Source organism: Rhipicephalus sanguineus, chromosome 2 (genome assembly GCF_013339695.2).
Source record: "Rhipicephalus sanguineus isolate Rsan-2018 chromosome 2, BIME_Rsan_1.4, whole genome shotgun sequence".
NCBI classification, from domain to species: Eukaryota; Metazoa; Arthropoda; class Arachnida; order Ixodida; family Ixodidae; genus Rhipicephalus; species Rhipicephalus sanguineus.
The window spans coordinates 237,840,927-237,853,997 of record NC_051177.1 but is presented as its reverse complement, the minus strand read 5'-3'; the positions used below and the strand labels follow the sequence as shown (position 1 = coordinate 237,853,997).

General features: G+C 46.5%; 1 protein-coding gene across 1 annotated transcript in view; it reads right to left on the bottom strand.

Moving 5' to 3' along the window:
- LOC119384176 (elongation of very long chain fatty acids protein AAEL008004) overlaps nt 1-13,071 on the bottom strand; it is a 582,544-nt gene that overhangs the window by 41,056 nt on the left and 528,417 nt on the right. The window lies entirely within an intron of this gene.

The window sequence follows — 13,071 nt, the reverse complement described above, 5'->3', positions numbered from 1 at the left end:
GTTATAACTGCCGGACAAAACGAAATGTTAAAAAGAAAGCAATTCGGCATTACACATTACATCGTGTTATATGATGTGACATATGAGCAGATGAAGACATTTGCTGTGATGGTAACTGCAGGTTCAAGAGTTGACAAAATTCATCTTTTTTTGTTTGCGCTACACGGTATGGCTCGCTGAAGTTTGCGAAATCGCTTGCTAAAATATGGGGAAGCAGTCATAGTTCGTCTGGGAGTCAATGTGATCGGGCATACTATTCTAGAGACGGATGACACGTGGAAGCGCGGAGTAATTGAACGCGTTTGCAGGCATAGCTAAGATGATTTTGTAGTCTGCGTGAAGTGAGATATGGTTCTTGCAGACCTGTTACAATGATTCGGTAGGAATCGGTAATTTTATGAAAGAATAACCGCAAGGTCATGTATGCTCATAAAGGGAGAGCAAGAAAATAAGATAGTGCGGAGGTCAGCAGGCGAAACTTGGAGTTGTGAGTAAAAATGTGGTAGCATTCTGGCGTACCGCTGAGACCTTGCTAGTCTGCACGTCTTTCCAAACCTGTTGAAATCGGCCTCCTTTGCCTGCTCGAGTGCAGTGATGCTGCTTAGCGCGTTTTTAGCCTGGTCTCCGTGACTAAGACCGATCGAAGGAATAGATTGGAAACGCGAACATTGGGAATGCTATTACACGTTTGGTGCGGCTCAAGGAGTGGTATGGATGCTATGAGAAATTCGAGTCCGATAATCGTGGCTCGAATTCACGGCCTAATTTACCGCTCGTGACGTACGGTCAATAAAACGAATACATTACGGAAACCATTGCCACGCACACTTCTTTTTATATATTTTAACACGAAAGTGTTTTATGCCGGGGTCCACCAAGACTTCAGTGACGTATTTCCGTCACGGAAATGACGTCGAAAAAATATACACAATCAGATGGCAAAGAAAAAAAGGTACCGTCAACGGGCATCGAACCCGCGACCGCTCGGTCCGCAGCAACAGATGCCGGGTACGCTAACCACTGCGCCACGGTCACAGACTCTGGAGGCTTTACGAACGCGCCTTTTATATCTACCACTCTCCCGGTCGGCTGGGTGTTGCTGACCTCTGGGAGTGGTAAGGTAAAGTAATTTGTCATTGCTGTGGCCTCCGCGACTAGCACCTGCAACGCGTTACGCGTCTGTCCCATTCGGCGCGTTTTCAATAGAAGTTGAATTTTGTCAATGCCTTAACACACCGCGAGGTGGCGACCTTTGCCCAAGCGTCGTAAAAGCGTCGGCCTCGCTCAGCGTTACGATAATACAAACCAAAAATAGCTCTACGACGCGCGCCTGCCTCGTCTGGCTGCAACCCCGCGTTCCCCGTCGTCGCGCTTGCCCGAGAAAAATCGCAGCTGGGCTACCGGGGCGACACGACGCGCTTTGCGTTTCCCTCTAATCCGCGGGATGGCGACGAAGCTTTGCGTCCAATATGCGACGCTCTTCTGGCTATCACACCTCGTTCTCTGATTACGCTTTCACCGTTAACTACTACAGCTACCACAAGCGTTTGTTTAATCATTTAACATGGACGTTAGTCGTCGGGATGGAGATGTACCACCAATCATCAAAGTGGGTGCATACACGTTAAACGGCGCCATTAGCTGCCAGACATCAATATACACTGTGCAAACTCTCTCATATCAATGTACAGTAAGCATTCAGTTACTTCTGTAAGGGCACGCTTTACTTTCGTGTTATTCCGATTCCTATGACGGAGGGATCAACCGTGTTTTTATTTTTCTGTAACCGGTCCGTTACACGCGTTACCACTGCCTTTCGCAAACCGCGCCCGAGTAAGGCTGGTGAAAGAACCCCACGAGACTTGTAGAGAAAATTTGGATTTCATCGCAACTCTCTCCAATCCCGGCGGGTGCCGCTCCCGCGCGCTTGCAGTGCCGGGGCCAGCCTTGAAGAGTTCGTTGGGCGCGTTAAACCGTTAAAGTTTCATTGTGTACGGTATATGGAAGGAAGCATTGGCCGTCGTGGGCAGTTTCAGTGGCCATTCTGCAGGTCGTGTGTGCACTTTGTCCGCTGCCATGGACGCACCGTGCCCGCCATGGCTGCGTCGTTCGGTGGTGCCAGAATGTGAGTAAAAACAGTACCGCAATGTTTTTCCGCGTCCCCGAAGACTACAGGTGAGTGCGCAAGCCAAAGTTTACGTTTTTGGATATGTGATATTTGAGAAGAGCACGATGTTGCAGCAATACTTGTCATGCTCAAGCAGCACACATGTTAATTGAAACGTGTAGTCTCACTTTTGCGTCTCTCGTGTAACCGTATGCCTGGACGTGTGCTTTGAATTCGTCTCATGCTAATCACTCACGACCCATTAAGAACGCGTTTCCGGAGTACAAGGTAGATGCATGACACTTGTACTGTGCCGAGACGACGAAACGAGTTTATTTTTGCATAAATCGACTGCGACACTAGCTAATTTATAATTGAAATTTATGGTTTTCACACCGACTTTTCTTCAAGATGGTAGAATTTTTGAAATGCAGTCGAAGGCCAGGCCTTATGGGTTTGCCCAGGGAGAAAGTGCACGACTATACATAACTTGCACTGACGTCAGTGAAGGGAATAATGGGATATGTGTCCGCCATGCATATGAACCTTATGAACCGCTCACCCACGGTCGTTGCAAGCAGTCCGTGTAGTTGGTGTTGTCACCATGGTCATGTGGGCGATATTTGGTTGTTCCAACCGCAGGGACACCCGCGGGAGAAAACAATCAACTAACGGCCACCACTTCTTTTCGATACCGAAGACCGTGGAGAACCAGTGCGAGCGCTCGAAAGCGTTGAGCACAAAGCGGCGCAGGTTATGGCTGGCGCGCATTAAACATGCTGACTTAGACATCGAGAACCCCAACCTGCGAGTCTGCGGCGTGCACTTCATTACAGGTAAGAATTGCTTTCGACTTACACAGCGCGATAACGGCGATATATAACAAAAATGTTAGTTTTGTAACTTTTTTTCATTTTGCATTCGTAGGAAAGCCAGTTAACTGTTCGACGAGACGGACCCTGACTGGGCTCCGTCGCTTCTCCTCGGCTACAGTGCCAAGAACACGGACCCCTACCGACACAGACGCCTTGAAAAACGACGCGCCGTAAAGCGGCGGGAAGCCGAAGCGCAGAAACGGCGTGCCGAGGCCGAGGCGGCAGCGATAGGGATCCAGCAGTGTGCCGATCGGCCACTCTTGCCGCACCCGACTGGAGAAACCGACGCTGACGAAAGTGATACAGGTGGTAAGTTAACACTTTTCCTTCGGCTAGTGAAGTTCGAGGCCGTTTCCGGCGTGTAGGCGAATGCCTTGCAAGCGCTTTGTGAAGCGTTTCTGTGGAGAGCCAAAATTATCGCGTCACTTTCAAATCTCGACCCGGAGGTCGCGGGATCGAATCCCGGCAGCGGCGGCCGCATTTTCGATGGAGGCGAAAATGCTTGAGACTCGTGTACTTAGATTTAGGTGCACGTTAAAGAACCCCAGAGGTTCGAAAATCACCGGAGCCCTCCACTACGGCGTCTCTCTCATAATCACACCGTGATTTTGCGTCGTTAAACCCCATGTGTTATTATTACATTCAAATCTCCGGCATTTTTTTTCACAACAGGTGTTGCAGTGCGCACAGAGATGACCACAGAAGACATTCAGCTACTGGAGCAACAGCCTCTATGCCGCCCGTGTCGAGAAAGAGGAGCTTGAGATCTCGGAAAAGTCACTAAGGAGCAGGGTGTCGGAACGGAACGAAAACCGAAAACGAAAAACGAAAAAAACGATATTTTCGACCGGAACGAAAACGTAACCGAAACTTTATCTGTTATTTCGTTCCGGAGTGAAACCGAAATTTTTTCAATCGTTTTTCGGTTCACAAGAAAACTTCCCAATGCGGAGCAACTGAGCTCATGCATTGTGAGCATATCTCAGGGTGCAGTACTAGCTCGCACGTCAGGCAGGAATTCCAAAGCAAAGGTATGTTGAAATTGTGCGAAAAACGAAAACAGTGGCAACCAGAGATGTCTATATTAACGCAAGTGGACTTTTGCGTGCCTGTCACGCAGGCCAGCGTAGAGAGGGCATTGTCGGCGCTGAAGTTTGTTACAGCGAAAGCTGTTATGAGATCACAACAGCTGATTTTGACGCCATAGTTGTCTGCCGCCGCCGGTTCCCGTAACCGCTATCACGTGAGATAAGAAAAAATTAAATGAGAAACATATTTCTAGGATCGGATGGGATTTCAACCAGCACCCTCTGCGTGTCAGTCGGGTCTTCCACCACTGTGCCATGCTGGTGCTTGCAAAAACTCCTTCTCAAAAATACGCTATACAGGCGTCATGTCGGGCAAGGAATCATGTTAACATATATGTAATATAGCGTGGCAGAAGAATAAAATAACAACCGGTCATCACACAATGCTAGTAGCGCAAAGCGTGTGTTGTTTAATGCTTCCCACCAGCGTTGCGGAGTTGCCTCACCAGAATTGGAATGACTCCGGACTTATTCCACATTTTCGCGACCCCGGAATGGAATGGGGCCGACGCCTGGAGGAAATGAATGTAAACGGAATTAAGCGCCTTTTGCACGGAATGGAATGGGAATTGAATTACGCCTTTTTCCGAAAATAGAGCACGTTTTCGTCTACGTGCTGTTTTTCAAACTTCAAACATTAGTTAGTCAGAGCCTCGAAATTAACAATAAAGCAGTATTTTTAAAATGGCTGATTACAAGCACGGTACATTTATAAACAACGCGCCTACTAGAAACCGAGGCGTGAGGTAGTGTACAAACAAATGCATTATCCCAGAAGATACCGAAGGGAGAAACAAGTTATTTCTGCCCATTGAAACCCCCACACGAAAGTGGCGAATACTCTATGCACAGCCTGGTCTTTATCTCACGAGCAGTTTAGTACCCGACACAAAGGAAGACATTGCATACCTGCGCACAGGCGAACACAGAAAGTTCTTCTCACCCCATCCATGCTTGCGAGGCGCGCTTGACAAGCGTGAGTGCTGACGAGCAGTGCGGCCAGTCTTGCGCATTCGATGCAAAGGCACAAGGTGCCCGAGAAGTGCGCTGGTCCATTTAATACTAGCAGATCTAGAGGGTTTTGCTCCCCATCAACCAAAGCTTTGTTTTCTCCATATTCACGACCGCTCGAGACGCGTGGCAAAACTGCCTAGTCTTCTTGAATACTACTTTTGTCAGCATAAAAATACGATACGTCGTCATTTTGGCATTAGCACATTTAAGCATAAACAATATTAAAACACCACCATTCGTTCAAACATGCTGACCATGCAAATACTATAGATAGCTGGATAACTGCCCATATGGGAATTAGTAGGGTGGTTCTACTGCACGAAATATGTCACCAAGTAACTATCCCTCGACCTTGTTAACGTGCTTTGCGTACTTTTGCAGTTATTAATGCATCTGATGACATCAGCTTTATGGGGCGTTCATTCTTAACTCGATAAAACTATCAAGATGCCTTTCCTACGTCGAGGAATTACAGGATTGGAATTGAACTGCCTGCCATTCCCAGAGTGCGAATGGGCTGTTTTTTTCATTCCGAGGAATTGAAAGGAATGGAATTGCAGCAAGTTCTAATTCCCCGCAATGGAATTGAAATGGAATGGAGGCGCCCATTCCGCAACACTGCTTCCCACCCACTGCAAAGTGCTCAGCGATAATTCTTTATCATCATCAGTCACAGCTCAAAGCGAACATAATGCCTTACAGATGTGTATAGCGTGTACCACGAGACTATGAAGAATGACGAAAAATGGCATAGTGGGAACTTCTCTACAGCAGAAAAATTGGGATGATTTATGGCGTAGTAGGTACCTTGCATGTGTACTTGTATTATTGCCCCAAGAGACTCTCCAACGGGCTCTACAAAGTCCGCTCTTCCAGCTTTCGTTGTGACTGTGCAGCGTGTTCCGCGCAGGCCTGGCGATCTTTTTATCAGAACAGTGGTCTCGCACATCAGAGAGTACACTCAATGACGTGCTGCTTAGATCGTGCTCACTCCCTTGACACAAAGCATTGAGCCCATCAAAAAAGTTGGTATTTTCTTTTGAGAAAATAAATATCATGACTTTGGAATTAATACTGGTTTGTGCTAGTTAGTAGGAATTCGCGGTACAGTTACTTCCGCTCCAAAGAACGTGTTTTACCCTTGTCCCACTTTCCTAAGAGGAGGGCAAGTAACTACATCACAAATCCAATGTTTTTTTAATGATTACCTTAACTTCAAACTTTTGCATAAAAAACCGTTACGAACCGTTACGGAACATTTTTTTTTCGTTCCGGAACAGAAACGGAACGGAACTTTTTGCGGTGGAACGAAACTAAAACCGAAACGAAAAACATTTCGTTCCGACACCCTGCTAAGGAGTTGTAAAAGAAAAGTCATGTTCTACACAGAGACGGCAAACTTTACTGTTCTCTTAGCTGTCTTTAAACTTGTGGAGATTGCTGTATCCCACAACATCAACAACAGCCTGTCAAAATTCCAGGAATTCATTCTATTCGTGATGAAAATCAAGGTGAACCTTCACAACACTGACCTTGCATTTCGCTTCAACATTTCTGAAGCAACAGTATCGCGGATTTTTGACAAATGGCTGCACGGTGCATATTGTCGGCTGAAATCGCAGATGGCTTGGCCAGGGCGTGAGGCGCTGCAGCGTACTATGCCACAAGCTTTCTTTGATTCATTTGGGTCTAAAGTTTCCGTAATTATCGATTGCTTCGAAATTAAAATTCAAAGACCGTCATCTCTACTTTCAAGATGTGAAACGTGGTCAACGTATAAAGGAAGCAACACTGCAAAGTTTCTCATTGCAATTGCGCCACAGGGTGTAGTAACACACATTTCAGAAGGTTGGGGAGGCCGCGTCAGTGATAAGCACATTACAGAATACTGGCTTATTGGACAACTTGGTTCCTGGCGACGTTGTCCTCGCAGATAGGGGGTTCAACATAGAGGACAGTGTTGGATTTTATTGTGCGCGTCTCCATGTCCCAGCATACACAAAAGGGAAAAAAGCAGCTGTCTCCTGAAGACGTGGAAAAAACAAGGAAGCTTGCAGATGTTAGGATTCACGTGGATCATGTTATTGGCCTGATCAGAAATAAGTTTGTGTTTCTGAAGTCTACCGTGCCGATTAACTATGTTTCTTGTCGCGAGGGGGATGAACTGACTCCACTTGACAAGATTGTGACAGTGTGCTGCGCCCTCTGCAACTTGTGTCCCTCAATAGTTGCAACAGTGAAGAACGGTAGTGAGGAAAATGTAGCAGCAGATGACTGACACCAAGTGCCATCTGCTGCAAGGACCTTTGGGGTGTATTAGTGTTACCATGGTTGGACACGATGTATGATACTTTTGTCAGTTTTTCTTAGCATATGTATACCTGGATTAAGTGGAACAAGTAGGGAAAGCATCTTGGCAATCAATACATTTATTACAAAATGGCAAGCTTCATTAATGAAGGAAGGTTTGTATGTTGACCGGCACTTATGCATGTAACGAGGAGGAGACCAATGGTTTTAGTGCTTTGCACCCCCTGAATGCTTTGCAGCACGGGAAACTAGCACTAACATGCTTGCAACTCAGTGGTTCACAGTGTGCGATTGACTTTTGGTGGTATTTGTGTTTTGCTGACACTCTAATTCTTTTGCAGTAAAAGATATGAAAACAACTCTTCTGTTAGTTCAATTCCCACGACACCGATGCAACTTCTGTGATGTCTGCATTTTGTGTCACTCCTGTATAAACTGTACGCCATTGAAGAAGCGTTGGGCCGAGGGAACTATTGTGGGGACTTCTAGAGGCTTTGAATTGTGAACCAAGGTCTGATGACGTGGCAGTTATGACGTATAAAAAGGACATTATACGTCGTAAAATTCAGAACTGGCAAAGCTATTTGTTCCACCTCCTGTCAAAGCCAGCGAGGTATTTATCATTCACGGTACAGCACCTCTTCATGCTTTGAGAATCACTAAGCATGCAACTCTGATTATACTGAAGATTTTGCATAAAACCACCAGAAATGAGAATGAAACAGCATGTGCTTTCAAAACATTCAGGGCAAAACCAACGCTTCGTGTTTCGCGCTTTTTTCAAAGCAACGCATGAAAAATGAAACAACTTGTACTGACAGGAGCTACTGTCACAGGCGATCATTTTGCCAGTCTCTGGCCCTCGGCAGAAGCAGTACGCATCCTCACTGGCCGTCTCATCTGGACATTTGAGTGGCCTAGTAAAATAGTGGCTAAGCACCTCAGGTAGGATAGCTTTTACAAAGAATTTTTTGGCAGTATAGCCATCATGCTGGTGCAAAACTCGTCATCTTTCAAGATTTTTTCTACGAAGAAAACATTAGGAGTCCAAATGACGAAGTAACAGTAGTCAACTTGGCACACTGCCATTTGAGTTTGAATCTAAAAATAATAAGCATGCTGCCCTCGCAGCTGTATGACGCCATTGATGGTGCAGAGGCACGAGTTGGGAGCTGAGAGCTCTGTTAGTTCTTCAGCATTCCGTAGCAAGTATGGGCATTTAAATTGAACTATGCCCTTGCCACAGCAACTGCAACAGACGAGAGCATCTGGTGTGGTGCCAACAAACGGATAATCAGCACTCAAGTGCAGACTAGCCTTCACGCAACGGAAGCCTTGGTGTTTGTCTTGCTGGCTGTCTTGAAATGCTTTAAAGGCATCTTGCTCATGTGTCAGCCCCCATGTAACTGCATGTGTCTTCACCGAGCGCTTTTCAGGGTAGCATATCCCTTTCAAAAGTGATATGCTGGGCTTGAGAACACTTGTGCAACGTACATTTTTCATCACAGAAGCAGTCACACGACCAGCCCAGTGTGAAAACCAATCTCTTGAGCTGCTTTGGTTTTTTGTGCGAGCTTCCACAGACTTGACAGTCTTTTCCCTGATGATGAACGTTGACGTAAAAGTGCCAGCTTTTGCGACATGAGTTTCCCGATCATCTGCTGCATGAGTATCTGAGTAGAGGTCTCTCAGGTGAGCAACTGTTCTTTGAACAGGTCCTTGAAAGCTTTCACAATAGTCAGGCAGCAGAGAAAATATAGCAGGTACAACGCCTGTAGTGTTGAATGCTGCATAAAGCTCCTCGAGCTCAGTCGGTGATGGTGCTGAAATGCCTTTTCGTTGCTTTGGCGCTTTGGATTCTTTTGATTCAATGCTTGTTGCATCGAGGCGACGCTTCTTTTCTTTCGAGAAACTGAAGTCTATGTCTTTAATTCTTTTGTAGTTCACCTTCTCAACATAAGGCGGCAGCCAGGCATTCTCCTTCTGAGTGCAAGTTGTCGACTGGTTGAGCCGGGCACCTGTTTCAATGGCGAACAGGCAGGCACCAACATGTGAGCATGTCTCCCCAGTCCCTGCCATGCAGGTACAGTGTCCAGTCACTACGGCGCCGCACTGCTTGCACAGCACCCACACCTTTAGAGGGCACTCTCCCAACCTTTGAGAGTGGTTCACCTGCAAAATGAGCATAAAAAGAATTAAACATTTCGATAACTACTCATGAAGAAGGTTTTCACTATTACCTGACTCACTAGTGCTTGGTTTCCAAGTTTAATGTTTCCATTTTCTCGTGCAGTATGCACACTTTTCTCATAAACATCAGTCCTTTTTCACAGCACCACTAAAGTACCTCGCTGTATTTGCAAACTCTTTTGGAGCAACGAGAAAGCTTTAAAAACCCTTAGTGAGTGACGCAAAACACTAACAAATTCAAACTAATATTGCGATCTGGTGTTCAACAAGCAACACATGGGCTACGCAGTGAAGGGCTCGATACCACCGCGGGTCCAACGTGCACTGATATCGCACGGGCGCTTTCCTGAGTTTCGTCTCCGAGATTGATCCCGTGCCTTCGGGCTGAGCAGCCGAGCGTCATAACCAGCAAGACACCGCGGCGGATGCTTTACAACTATGTACAACCAGTTGAGAGCCACGTGAAAATAAAATATCTCTGCGCTTACCTTTCCAAGTAGGAGCACTTTGTCTTCTCCGAGCCTCTTCGCCGACAAACTCTTCACCCAACCACTCGTGAAATAATTGTGGGACTCCAACGCTTGTAGGCTTTCATCTGGTCCAGGGTCACAAAGCTGGTGGAGAATACCAAGTAGTTCACGATGTCACCGTGAGCGACACTCGGCAACAGGCTGACGTCGGCACTTGTGTCCGTTCCCAGGCGGAGTGTGTAGGGATCGACGTTCTCGCACAGTTCAATCTTTTCTTTGTACTGTACACGCGCAGATCCACTCAACTGCGACAAGTAGCCCCCGCAAAACGGCTGTGCACTCGGAAATGGTGGCATGTGCGATCAAAAAGCCTGTCACGACAGAGAAAACCACTGCTCGACTGATCCTCGCAGCGCGCGCGCGTCAGACAAGCGACGAGTGGCTCGCAAATATGGCTGCCGCAGCAGCAAGCGCGAGGATGTGACGTCACATGAAAGGTATGTATAGGATCTGCTAGGCGCACTTTAGTGACGGCGATTTCGTTGACCCGGCCAAAAGCAGACGGTCGGCCGTGCCATCCGTGAAGGCGCCAGACGGACTGCCCGAGTCAGTGAAACTACCATGTTAATTTTTTTAAACACTACTGGACATCTGGCTGACGCTTCAAAATAAATAACATAGCTTTTTCGCGCAGTTGTTATTTTATCAACTGAAAAGAAAAAAAGTGTGATCAATGAATACCTGCCAACTCCCGATGTGCACTATGAACGTGAGGGACATAGCGAAGATCATTCATACACTGAAAGAAATTTCCTTAGAATCTACGAACAAAATGTTCGTAAAATTTAAGGATGGCTAACCTTTTATGCAAACACGGCATAAACTTACCTAAATGCCAACAGACACGTGTCAGTTTTTTCAAATACGGAAAGAGTCTCCTTGTTTAATGTGCCGCTAAAAAGTCGTAAAAGTTGGCTTCCATTTCTAATGAATGTTCTAATTAAGTTCTAATTAATGTTGTGGCTTCCTTTCAAGTTATTTTCCAACCAAAGAACCCTCGTCGTTACCAGGCTACTATTTTAGGCAAGGTGCTTTGGCGGAAAGCACGGGGAACGTGTTATATATATATATATATATATATATATATATATATATATATATATATATATATATATATATATATATATATATATATAATATATATATACTCTTCGTTAATGGCATTTTTAGTTGCGAAGCATCTTATGGCGGAGCTCAAACTGCGTGCGGCGTGACCACCCTTACTGCGCATGCGTAAATCCTCTCCACCGACCTCCTCCCCACTCTCCCTTTTCCCCTCTCTCCTCCCTCTGTCCACCCCCCTCTGAAACGCGGGCTCGAGATGCCGAAACGCTGCTTCGCATTGCCTCATGGCCCCCTTTAGTGGGAGATGGTGTGCCCCTCTCCTGCGCAACGCCGCGATGAGCGCATGCGCGTCTCTTCCCCCTCTCCCTCCTCTCCTACGCTCCCCCCCCCCCTCGCGCGCCTGACGACCGCGTTCCCCGCTCGCCCTGAGAGAATTAACGGCCAGGCTAGAGGGAAGACACGACGCGCGTAGCGTTCCTCTTCGGGTTCCACGACGCGAGGTCGGTAGCATGCCCAACGAACGCCAACGGAACGCGATCGTGCAAGTGCTCCGGCTTCGCATCGCCTCATGGTTCCCTTGATGGTGAAGCGCTAAAAGAAACGGGGACTTACGAAGAACACAGGACGCAGCGCTACTAGCAACTGAGTTTATTTTGAATACAACGCCCTCATATATACAAAATGTACGTCATCACTAAAGCCAAAAAAACGTTAACACGTGATCATGATCACGTGTTAACGTTTTTTTGGCTTTAGTGATGACGTACATTTTGTATATATGAGGGCGTTGTATTCAAAATAAACTCAGTTGCTAGTAGCGCTGCGTCCTGTGTTCTTCGTAAGTCCCCGTTTCTTTTAGCGCTTCACCATCATGAATCTATACCAACACGCCCAACTGAGCAGCAAGCTCATCCTTTTTTTTTTAATCTTCAGTGTATATATGTCACCCTTCACTCAATAAAATTTCAGTTGTGAGTCTGCGCATGTGTTGTCCCCCCTTTTCTGTGTCCTTGTTCCTTTTAGCGCAGTATACCTTTGAAGAATGAACGCCCAACTGGCAGTTATTCTAAGCCTCATGGTTCCCTTTAGCGGGAGATGTAATTTTTAAAGTGCAGAGCGCTTTAGAGGCCAGGGCTGTCGTCATCGTATGCTGTCGTCGTCTCATGTCACTTGGCGTCACGTATAGGCGAGGCCATGTATAGCACAGCCATGTATATATAGCATAGCCATGTGTGGATGAGAAAACGAAGTGAAGTTGAGTGAGGTTTTCATGTTACCACCTGTCACTTATGTTCGTCATGCAGTCACATCATGATCATCAACAGTCACATCAGGCAATACCAATTTTGGTGTATGACAAGCTAGCGAAACGGCCGCGAATGCACCATGAGCGTGACATATAAATCATGACATACATGACATGCATATCATGGTTTTCATGTTACCACCTGTCATTAATCTTCGTCATACAGGCGTGTCGCGCAATACCAATTTTGGTGTATATCAGTCTAGCGAAACGGCCGCGAGGGCACCATGAGCGTGGTATGTAAATCATGTCGTACATGACTTGCATGTCATGATTTTCATGTTACCACCTCTCATTTACGTTCGTCATGCAGTCGCGTCGAGTAATACCAGTTTTGGTGTATATCAGTCTAGCGAAACGGCCACGAGTGCGCCATGAGCGTGGCATGTAAATCATGCCATGCATGTCATTACTTTCATGTCACCACCTCTCATTTACGTTCGTCATGCAGTCGCGTCGCGCAATACCAGTTTTGGTGCATATCAATCTAGCGAAAAGGCCACGAGTGCGCCATGAGCAAGACATGTCAATCATGTCGTACATGTCATGCGTGTCATTATTTTCATGTTACCACCTGTCATTTACG